At 45.1% G+C, this 10,067-nt stretch overlaps 1 protein-coding gene and 1 long non-coding RNA gene across 4 annotated transcripts in view; one reads left to right on the top strand and one right to left on the bottom strand.

Annotated features, from left to right (window-relative positions):
• The window catches only part of ripor1 (RHO family interacting cell polarization regulator 1), a 51,636-nt gene that overhangs the window by 24,901 nt on the left and 16,668 nt on the right, over positions 1-10,067 (bottom strand). The window lies entirely within an intron of this gene.
• Positions 37-5,996, top strand: LOC143493416 (uncharacterized). Its single transcript, XR_013125413.1, has 6 exons — positions 37-360; positions 692-914; positions 1,175-2,032; positions 2,561-2,701; positions 4,897-5,135; positions 5,393-5,996. It is a non-coding gene; the product is annotated as an uncharacterized LOC143493416 (long non-coding RNA).

The following is a 10,067-nucleotide window of genomic DNA, read 5'->3' on the forward strand; positions in this document are numbered from 1 at the left end:
TCATCCTGTCCACTAATACTCAACAAAAGGGGGCAGAGCAAGAAAGAGGTAATGAGTGAGAGAGAGAGAGAGAGAGTCCGAACAGAGGCACTGCCAGGAAAAGGGAGGGCGTTCCCCTCTCTGTAGCCCTCCCCTCACCTCACCTCCCCTCCCCTCAGAGTTTCCTGTGCAGCCCACTCTTCCTGCCTCTCCCTCTCCCAGCAAAAGCGCCTGCGCCCAGTTTCCCCAATGATAAACCTGGAACACCCACTTCACAGCTGACTGGTCAAGTCACTAACAACACACCTGACCCTGCGGAACAACCGCGGTCACACCGCACTGCCCGGCGACAGGAAACACACTCAAATCCTGAGGAGTGAAGTGAGTCACACTACAATGATGCTAATGTGGAACAGTTTTCATTCACACTAGACCAGCCCAGGTACCAGAAGCATCAGAATAAAATCTGCTCATTTTTTAAAGTATATACTTATCATGAAAGTGTTTAGCTACCAAGCTGGAATTATCATGAAAGTGTTTAGCTACCAAGCTGGAATTATTATGGAAGTGTTTAGCTACCAATCTACCAAGTTCCTTACTGAAACCTCTTTAAAATGCTTGGTAAGTGTTAAATCGTTGATTTCCTATGTATTTATTGAAGGGCAAATCCTTGCATCCTTGTGTATCTGGTTCTCTTCCTCTCTCTCCACAGAACCAAACATTTCTGCGGGACAGCTGCTGTTTAGCTTAGAAACACTTTAGTAGTCAAGTTGTTTTCTGTGAGTGAGTCAGCTGACAAAAAGACTAATGAATGTAGAAAGCAATAAAGAGAAAAACCGCTCTCTGCTGAATACCTGATGACGGATCCTTTGTGAAGAAAGCTGAAGGAAGCCACCCTACCCAGGACTCAAACACAGGTCCAGCAGGGGATAAACGTGAGTTCTGACCACCATGTCAAAGATCCAGCTATCTGGCAAAGCAGCCACCCCACCCATTTAACCTTCCTAAGTGATGCACTCCATTACACTGAAGGAACATACAAACGAGTCCTAAATTAAACAGAAGGCATTCTGTTAGAGAGACGAAAAGTAACGTCCAGTCATTATCAATAAATTCAAAACCGGCGGCCACTGACGTGCCGTGCACCTCTCCTGCAGAGCACAGGATTTGACGTCTGTCCATGTTTTTTATTCAGTGCCTTGTACAATTCTAACTGTCTGGCGGCACCCACAACACCCCAGCGACGTCCGGCCTCACGCTGTTCCCGGGCCTTGGAATGGACCGGCGTGGGAGGGCGTAATGTGGACTCACTGCTCTCCGTGATGAGGCACCGTGTCGTTACAATACTGCTCATTAATCTGAGCTGCAACGCGGGTGTTCGTGAGAGATAAAGATGCAGTCGGCACTCTCAGGTGTGGGGTGGGTGATCGTGAAGATATGACATCACTGGCATGAGACTTAATTGCCCTATTACTGCATTCCAAAATATCACACAGAGTTCAGCTGGAAGTCCTCGTGCTTTTAACGTGATTGCGATTCATTGACCTGAAGGAAAACAATATACCTTGGTGTGAGTGAGGGAGAAAGAGTGAGAGTGAGAGAGTGAGCTAACGTAACTAATGTGATCCTCCCATCCCTTTATCAGCAGATTAAACACAAGAGGTTAAAGTCCACATTATACATTGTGACATTTTGATCACCATTTTCTATTAAACACAGTGATAATGTTTCAGTCATATCACTGTTGCCACAAACACGGGCACTCAAATGCAACCATGTGCCAAATAAACTGGAGCTCACAAACTCAACATGCTCTCTCTCATCTCAGTGTCACGTCTAGCTCCGCCTCCCGCCCCAGTCCTGTGTCGTATGCCCTGCCCAGTTCCCCGGTGTATGGTCCCTGTCTGTTTGTCACACCCCAGTCATTAACGTTTGCACCTGTGTCTCGTTTTCTCCCTTCCATCTTGTGTATTTAGTTCACCAACGTCGGTCGTTTGCTATGCTCCCTCGTCTGTCATGGTTCTTCGTAGTACTTAAGTATTCCTGGTTTATGGTAATTGTTCGGTTATTCCTAGTTTCTGGTTAAACTTATATGTGTCCTGTCTCTGCTCTCGCTTGTTTGTTTGATATGTAGTGTCTCTGGTTTCGTTTCAGTACGTATTTTCTGTGTCCTCCTAGTCACCTAGTCTAGTCTCCCTAGCCATTTTAAGTGTTTTTCCCCTTCCGCGGTTCCTTCGCTGTTTCGTCTTATCATTAAGTATTGATGTGTTTAGTTGTTTCTCTTTTATTGGTGTTCGTTGTTGATGTGTCTAGTTGTTTCTCTTTTATTGGTGTTCGTTGTTGATGTGTGTAGTTGTTTCTCTTTTATTTGGTGTTCGTTGTTTTTCCCGTGGGTCTGTGATCTTAGTTCTAGGTTCTATTGCCTCGACCTATGTTGTGATTTACTTGGATGTCCCTACTCCCCTTAGTGTGTTGCCTGTACTCTATATAGTTACTCCTATTTCCGTTCGTTGTGTAGCGTTTCTGTTTACACCCAATTGTTTTGTCATTGTTTTGTTATTAAACTTCTTTACATTTGCAGTTGCGTCACGCCTACTCCTCAGCAAACGTAACACAAACGTAGCCTTTCATTTGGGAAGAGGCGGAGCTACGAGGAGCTGAGGATGATGATGGAGGATAGTGATTGACACTTGCTGTGGCGATTAACATTAGAGCAAGTAAGGTAGGGAAGTGGAGAACCCGCCCCACCACCTGCCTTTCTGAGGTTTTGTGTACCTGTCTACATGTTTGCCAACTTGTCTGGTTTGACTAACAGTAAAATCAACCAATCTGTGACCATGACCAGATAAACATGATTGTACTGTTCCAAGCTCCCAGCAAACTGGGTGTTTCTCGCCCAGTAGGTCAGCAGGTCAAAAAGAAAGTTCTGGATCATCATTCTTCATGGTGAAGTCTTGACCGACATGATGGAATGGATGTGACGTTTATCTTTAGAGACGACTATGACTTCATTACATCCTCTCCAGCACTTTTTAGGCTATAACGTGGTGATACACTAATAGTGTTAGGACATGCGACTGCATTCACTGCAACTGTTGAACAGGCAGCTCACTGTTAGCGTTATAGAAGTTTAATAAAGGTGTAATAGGTGGGAGATCTCAGCACGTCACTCATGCTGTAGGCCAGGGATTTATGACAACCTTTTCTCATATCATACAGTCCAACATAGCAACTCATGCACTGTAGGCTGTAGGCACGAATAGATCCGAATTCGACAGTAACCTTTACAGTTGCATTTCCACAGATCGGTTCTACACCAACATAGGCGAACCTCTTGTATGCTCGTCACCGGTGTTCAGCACTTGAATATAAAACAATAAACAAAAACAGTCCAAGCGACTCTAGATCACACTCTAGTGTGTCTAGACCTCGTCTCACACACAGACAGACTGGATTTGTTCAGAGACCTATTTTATGATGAGAATCCACTTTCACCTGATATATTTCCTGGTCCTGATATCCAGCACAGCATTTGTTGAAAAAATAAATCGTAACCAGTCTCTGGAGCCCGCAAAGGTACCGAATGGCCCGATACGGCCTTAGAAATGTGTGGCCCCAAAGTGGATCAGAGGCCTGCATGTTACGTGTGAGACTACCCTGCAAACTACCCTCTAGTTGCTCTGTGGAGCAGTTCAGGAAAGAGTTTAATGCATTAGGATCAGTGATGCCGGTAACGCGTTACTTAGTAACGCGTTACTGTAGTCGGACTACTTTTTTCAGTAACGAGTAGTCTAACGCAACTACTATTTAAAAACTAGTAGTCAGATTAAAGTTACTTATCTAAAACATCGTGCGTTACTATTTCTGCATTTCGGGGGAACGTAGGTTATATTTATTCATTCTTATTTTTTGGCTACACGTTTCTTACGCGGTTACGTCATCTCTGCTCTGCGGCGCCAAAGTCAGATGGAAGGAGAGGTTCGCCTTTAGCAGCTGGAAATACAGGCATTATTTTGATTTTATTTCGGCTAAGGAAGACAACATTAAGGTCCGTTGTACACTCTGTCCTGGCGACAGAGTGCTGTCTACTTTCAAAAACACAACGTCAAACCTGAAAAAAAAAAAAAAACCGGGGCTTGGCGGCGAACGTAAATTGTTACCGGGCGGGGTGTAAAATTGACTAAATTCAGTATTATATCGCGATCGATCGATCGCCGGTGGTTGGCGCCAGATCGAACTAGTAACTCATTGAATCATAGATGTGGATCAGAGGTAAATAAACTGGATTTTTTTTTCGGCGTGAGATATCGGAAGTGTGGCGTAAGCGTGTGAAGACAGTCAAATGCGTGTGTCTCAATGCGTGACAGTTGGCAACCCTGTAAGTGGGCGGAGTTGAACAGAAAGACTGTCTTATTTATTTATTTAAAAAACATGTAAGCCTATTTCAAGAAAAATTTTACAAATGCCAGTGTCATTTTTGATGTTCCGGTTAAAATACATGTCAATAAAGTGAGTATTGGCAGAACTGGTAGTCATTTTCATGTTATAGGGGCGGGGGATCAGCCTCTGCTGAAAGTAACTAAAAGTAATCTAACTTAGTTACTTTTAAAAGCAAGTAGTCAGTAACTTAACTGAGTTACTTTTTAAAGAAGTAGTCAGTAGTCAGTAGTCGGATTACTGTTTCAAAGTAACTATGGCAACACTGATTAGGATGAATGCCACAATAGATCGGTCAACTGACTTAACTGTGTCAGCCTGCCTCAAGATTTCTGCAATGTGTTTCCAGAACACACACGCACACACACACACAAAGCACAAGCACATAAGCACACACACACGCTTTCTTCCACACACATGGAAACTGTTTGATCGAAACCTCCAAGTGAAAATGTCCCGTATGGAAAACGCTTTCCTCAGACGCCTTCCACATGAACCCGAGCCAGCGAGGAACAGCGAGGAGCTCTAATGACGTCTGAAGATCTAAGGACAGAGAGAAGACCTTCAGCTGCTGCCTGAGGGACGGAGGACAAATCTGCGGGAGTCGGATGGGAGACGTGCTGGAGATTTGAAAGATCAGAGCCAGAGGTCCCCACCTCTGCCAGAAGCTGCTGTGTCTACAATATGGACAGAGGGCCCCTGAGGAGCAGTGAGCAAGAGTGAGTCTCCTCCGTCTGCGTCTCCTCCACCTGCTCTGCCGTCCTCCACCTCACTGTCTCTTGCCCCTGCTCCACCTCTCCTGCCTCCCTCCGCCAATATTTTTGAATACCAACTTCTTTTCACCTTCTCGACAAAAAGATTTTTGAACAAAGCTTTAAAACCTTTTAATGAGAAGAGCCATTTACCTTCACCTGATCAGATTTATTGTATCCACTAAATGAATGCAAGCTTGTCTTCTGACTCTCTCCACATCTAGGACTCTGAGCTGAGGGCCTTAAAGAAACACATGCTAAGCTTGGTTGAGGTTATGTCCACATTTACTTGCATTGGTCCTATGATGCATTACAGGAAAGAACCTGGTTTGTTAATGACGAGCAGGTGCGCAAACAGATTCTCCTGCTGCCATCTCACTGACTGCAGTTACACTCTTACAGACGCCTAATTTCACAACAACCACATCCATGCGAGCGCACACACACACACACACACACACACCATCTCAATGACATGTGATCTTGCTCATAGGTCAACATCACTACTTTTCTTCTATGTACTATGATCAATGCTGATCAACCATTTTTAAAGCAATTTCCTCACTGCTAAATATTTAGCCTAATAGGTCAGCATTTTTTATTTAAACAAAACATTTAGCCCTTAATTTGTGCTGATGATAGTTCCATGTTGTTTGTTTGTTTGTTTAATCTGTCATGTGAATTGCTGGTCGATATTGGGATACCATAGCAGCCAGAACAGCAAAACCTTCAAAAACCAAATGCTTCTTTCATCAAGAGCAAATGGGAAATCAACACAAGAACAATCACAATACGCCCATTCCCCTGGGGTCAAGCCAGGGTGTCAAGAACGGAATACAGAGCACAAGAGCTGCTGCAATATATAGATACTAAATGTTATATAATGACACAGCAGTGTCATAATGGAGAGAGAGAGAGAGAGAGAGAGAGAGAGAGATTAGCAAGGCGTGCAGGCATTGCCCCATCTCTTAATGGGCACGTTAGCACTCCTGATTAACAGGTTTCCCGGCAGCCTCTGGTTTCCTCCAGGACCTGCCATCAGACTGATAAGAGTGAGTGAATGAGAGAGAGAGAGAGAGAGAGAGAGAGAGAGAGAGAGAGAGAGAGAGAGCCCGCTGGATCACAATCACCTCTTATTTATTGCCGCTGCATTCTTTGAGCAAAAGGCTTCCTTCTCTCCAGTGTGCAGTTTTATTTAAGCTCTCCATGACCTCTCCATATACTCAAAACCACAGGAGCCAAACTGCTTATCTATTGTAGTAAAACTGCACACACTGGTGCTTACAGATCCATGAAGCCATCATGCAGGAAGCTGCCCTCATGCTCTCTGTGTATTTGCATAGCCACATATACAACTGGAAGGACAGCAAAATATAAATGGACTTTTGCGATCTTAAAGTCCAAGGTGAATAGTGAGGTCTTCAGGATACGTCTCCTTCCCCAGCTGTCCTGTTTGACGCTGCCACATGCCTTGCCCCCGGCTCCTGGACCACATGGACCCAGCACGGAGAGGTCGCCCCCAGCTCCTGGACCACATGGACCCAGCACGGAGAGGTCGCCCCCAGCTCCTGGACCACATGGACCCAGCACGGAGAGGTTGCCTCTGGCTCCTGGACCACATGGACCCAGCACGGAGAGGTCGCCCCCAGCTCCTGGACCACATGGACCCAGCACGGAGAGGTCGCCCCCAGCTCCTGGACCACATGGACCCAGCACGGAGAGGTCGCCCCCAGCTCCTGGACCACATGGACCCAGCACGGAGAGGTTGCCTCTGGCTCCTGGACCACTTACACCCAATGTTTACAGCTTAAACCGTGGCTGGTCACAAAGAGGCTTAAGTGTCATGTAATGTGGCAGCAGGATGGGGTACTGTGTTAGGACACGCACACACAGTCAGGAGACACCTCTCACTATCACTGCGTGCTAACCCATGTCTCCACTTAAACATTCAGTGATCACTGTACATGTTCAAATGACACTCAGCAGGTATATAAATGACGTATTTTTTAATGGACAGGAATTCTTCAGGAATTCAGGAAGTCCGTTTCTACATTTTTGTATAAATCAGTATCACAGCAACTCACAATGCATCTATGACAGGGGTGCCCACAGTTTTCAGCTTGCGAGCTACTTATAAGATGACCAAGTCAGAAAGATCTACCGGGGTGGCGGCGAACGTAATTTGTTGAGTGGATTGCAGATTGGCTACCGTGAATGTCAATCAAAATACAACCGTCAGTGCAGATGTGCGATTCATCTACTACTATTTTATGTGACGCGATCTACACACATTCCTTCGCGATCGACCGACACTTCCATCGCGATCGACGTAATGAGCACCCCTGATCTATGACATCCGTGTAGTGTAGCGCTACTCTGTGGTCCTGCTTTTTCTTTTTTATTCTAGTACACTAGTACATTAGGGGTTGGCCAATTAATCAGACCGATTAAATGCCCTCATAAAAAAGACCAACACCACTACCATATCTGCATTATATACTGACCTCCCTACTTTCTAAATATTGGCATCGGCCATTGAAAAAACATATAGATTGACCACTAGTACAAATAAGAAATGTTCTGTACCTTCACTGTCTTGAACAGTGAGCCATTTCCTCTAAATCATGCACCATCACAGTGTTATAGTGAGGTGATCAGTGGCCCTGTAATATGCTCTTTTCCTTCTAGTTTATACTCCAGAGACCATGAAAAACTCAGCACTGCTCCTTAGTTCCTGAACCCAATAACCATAAAAAAACTCTTGTCCTTTGCTTCCTCTCTCATGCGGGAGTATGGCTCAGGCTGCAGGGAGAGTGTGAGAAATGTCCCAGAATGCCCTGGGGCCATGCTCAAAACCCTCTGCAGCTCTGCCTCAACAGCAATGCTACTGAAGCAGCTCTGGTGAAGAGTTGCTAGCAGGGCACCTTGGAACAGTCATGCTCTGAAGCACACACACATACACACACACACACGAGCATCCCAAGAGTCCTGTTTATACATCTGCTTAAACATTTCTTGAAGAGTAACTGCAGAACTTTGTGGAGACAAAAGAATCCTAGCCTATAAAGTTCAGTCCCGCACAACACTTTACTGCACCATCACTGTCCAGACCTTTTATTAACGCTGTGATCTGCACGCACACATGAAGGACTTGAGTTGGCCTCCAGCTTCTGGCCTTCTCCAGTAAATTCACTGGTTTTGGAACATTATGAGGACATTATAAGACCTAGCAGTGACGGTACAAGTTTAGCATACAGACTTTTCAAAATGTAACGAAGTGAATTTGAAGCCCTGGTCCTGCAAGTTTTCAGAAATTTCAGGTGATGCCCTTCTTACATTCAGTACCGACATTTCAGTTCTTGATTAATACAATTTAAGATCGCAAACCGATTGTTTATTTACATGCACAAGTGCCTTGTTGCTGGGGAGAACTCATTCATATTCACACCATCTCACGGGGGCTAACGCGAGTGGCTGGATCCTCTAGCCTTTCCTTCATCCTCCCATTGTTTCCTCTCATTCCCTTTTGGTAAACAAGAGCCAGATCATCTTAGAGCCAGGAGGCAGAGACAGCAATGTGGGACGGATCAGACAAGGAAACCTTCACTTCAAACTTTATTGCCATACTTCAGTTATTTCAAGGCTGCTGCCAACTTCCCCATCATGGGAATCAAGTGTGTTTTTGTTTTTATTTTATGCAAGGGAGCAGAAGAATTAATTCCATGAAGTCTATTGTTCTGGTCAACGAAGCATTTTTGTGCCGTGTACATGTACAGGTTAAGGAACAGGACTTCACTGCAGAAAACTGGGGCCCAGCCAATGACTACAGGAACAGCATGAGAAACATGAGATCAGGGAGCTGGGCACGCAGAGATATCAGGCGCAACCCACATCTCTCATTTAGGGCAACACACAGTGGGAAAAGAATAAGATACAACTCCAGCACATCTAGGACTTAGATCTTATGAATATCACTTTAGACCATCATGTACATCTAATCTAAAGTGGACTAGACATGTACAGTCATTAATATGAGGAATGATTGTTTAAAGATCTCTTCACTTGAATTGGTTCTTAAAAGGTTCTAGTGAAAAATCTTGAAACCACTTGATGCTACCACATGAATCATAAAAGAGAAAAATAAAACGTGGTTCTTGTCATCAGCACAAAATGCACTTAACCTCTTGTCACGAACTACGAACAAACTATTTCCAGGACAGAGCAGCTGGTGTAACTGGCACATTTCAGATGATACAAAAGGAGCCTCCACGTCAGGCATCTTCAAGTTATTGTAAAGTACACGCCTACCAGCATCAGTAACTGATACCGGGCAGAGGAGTTACACTGCGTGTGTGTGATGTGCATGTGTTCGTCTGCACTAGCAAGAGCCCAGACACCACTGGCAATCACAGAAACGGAGTAGGCAGAATTGCAAGGTGCTGATTTCATATGGGGGTGGCGGGGGGGTTGGACTGGTGCCTAAGTAGGGCCATACGATCAAATCATGTAGGTGGCTGTGCTGTTTCTGCTGAGCTCGGCAACATAGGGATGTCCCCTACAGTTGTGTTTCAGGTTCAAATCCCAGCTCTGCCATGTGCCGTCACCTTCTGCGCCGACAAAGGTGTTGCGTAATAGCACACCGTCCAGAGAGTGTCTTTAGTGTTCTCTTTAAAACATGCTTATTTAGCTTCTGTGTTACCCTATAGACCTCAAAATAAATAATAAAAAAAACAAACACCTCACAGGCAGTGAACAGTGTAAATAAGGGGCCAACCGTACACATCACCCTCTGCTCTCCTGTCACTATGCATGGCTGACAGCTATAATTTGATTAGCTATGTGCGCAGGCTAGCCAGGTGCTGTAGACCTGCCAAAACATGCAGCCCTGTGTTTGTGTCC

Source organism: Brachyhypopomus gauderio, chromosome 2 (assembly GCF_052324685.1).
Source record: "Brachyhypopomus gauderio isolate BG-103 chromosome 2, BGAUD_0.2, whole genome shotgun sequence".
Taxonomy (NCBI): domain Eukaryota; kingdom Metazoa; phylum Chordata; class Actinopteri; order Gymnotiformes; family Hypopomidae; genus Brachyhypopomus; species Brachyhypopomus gauderio.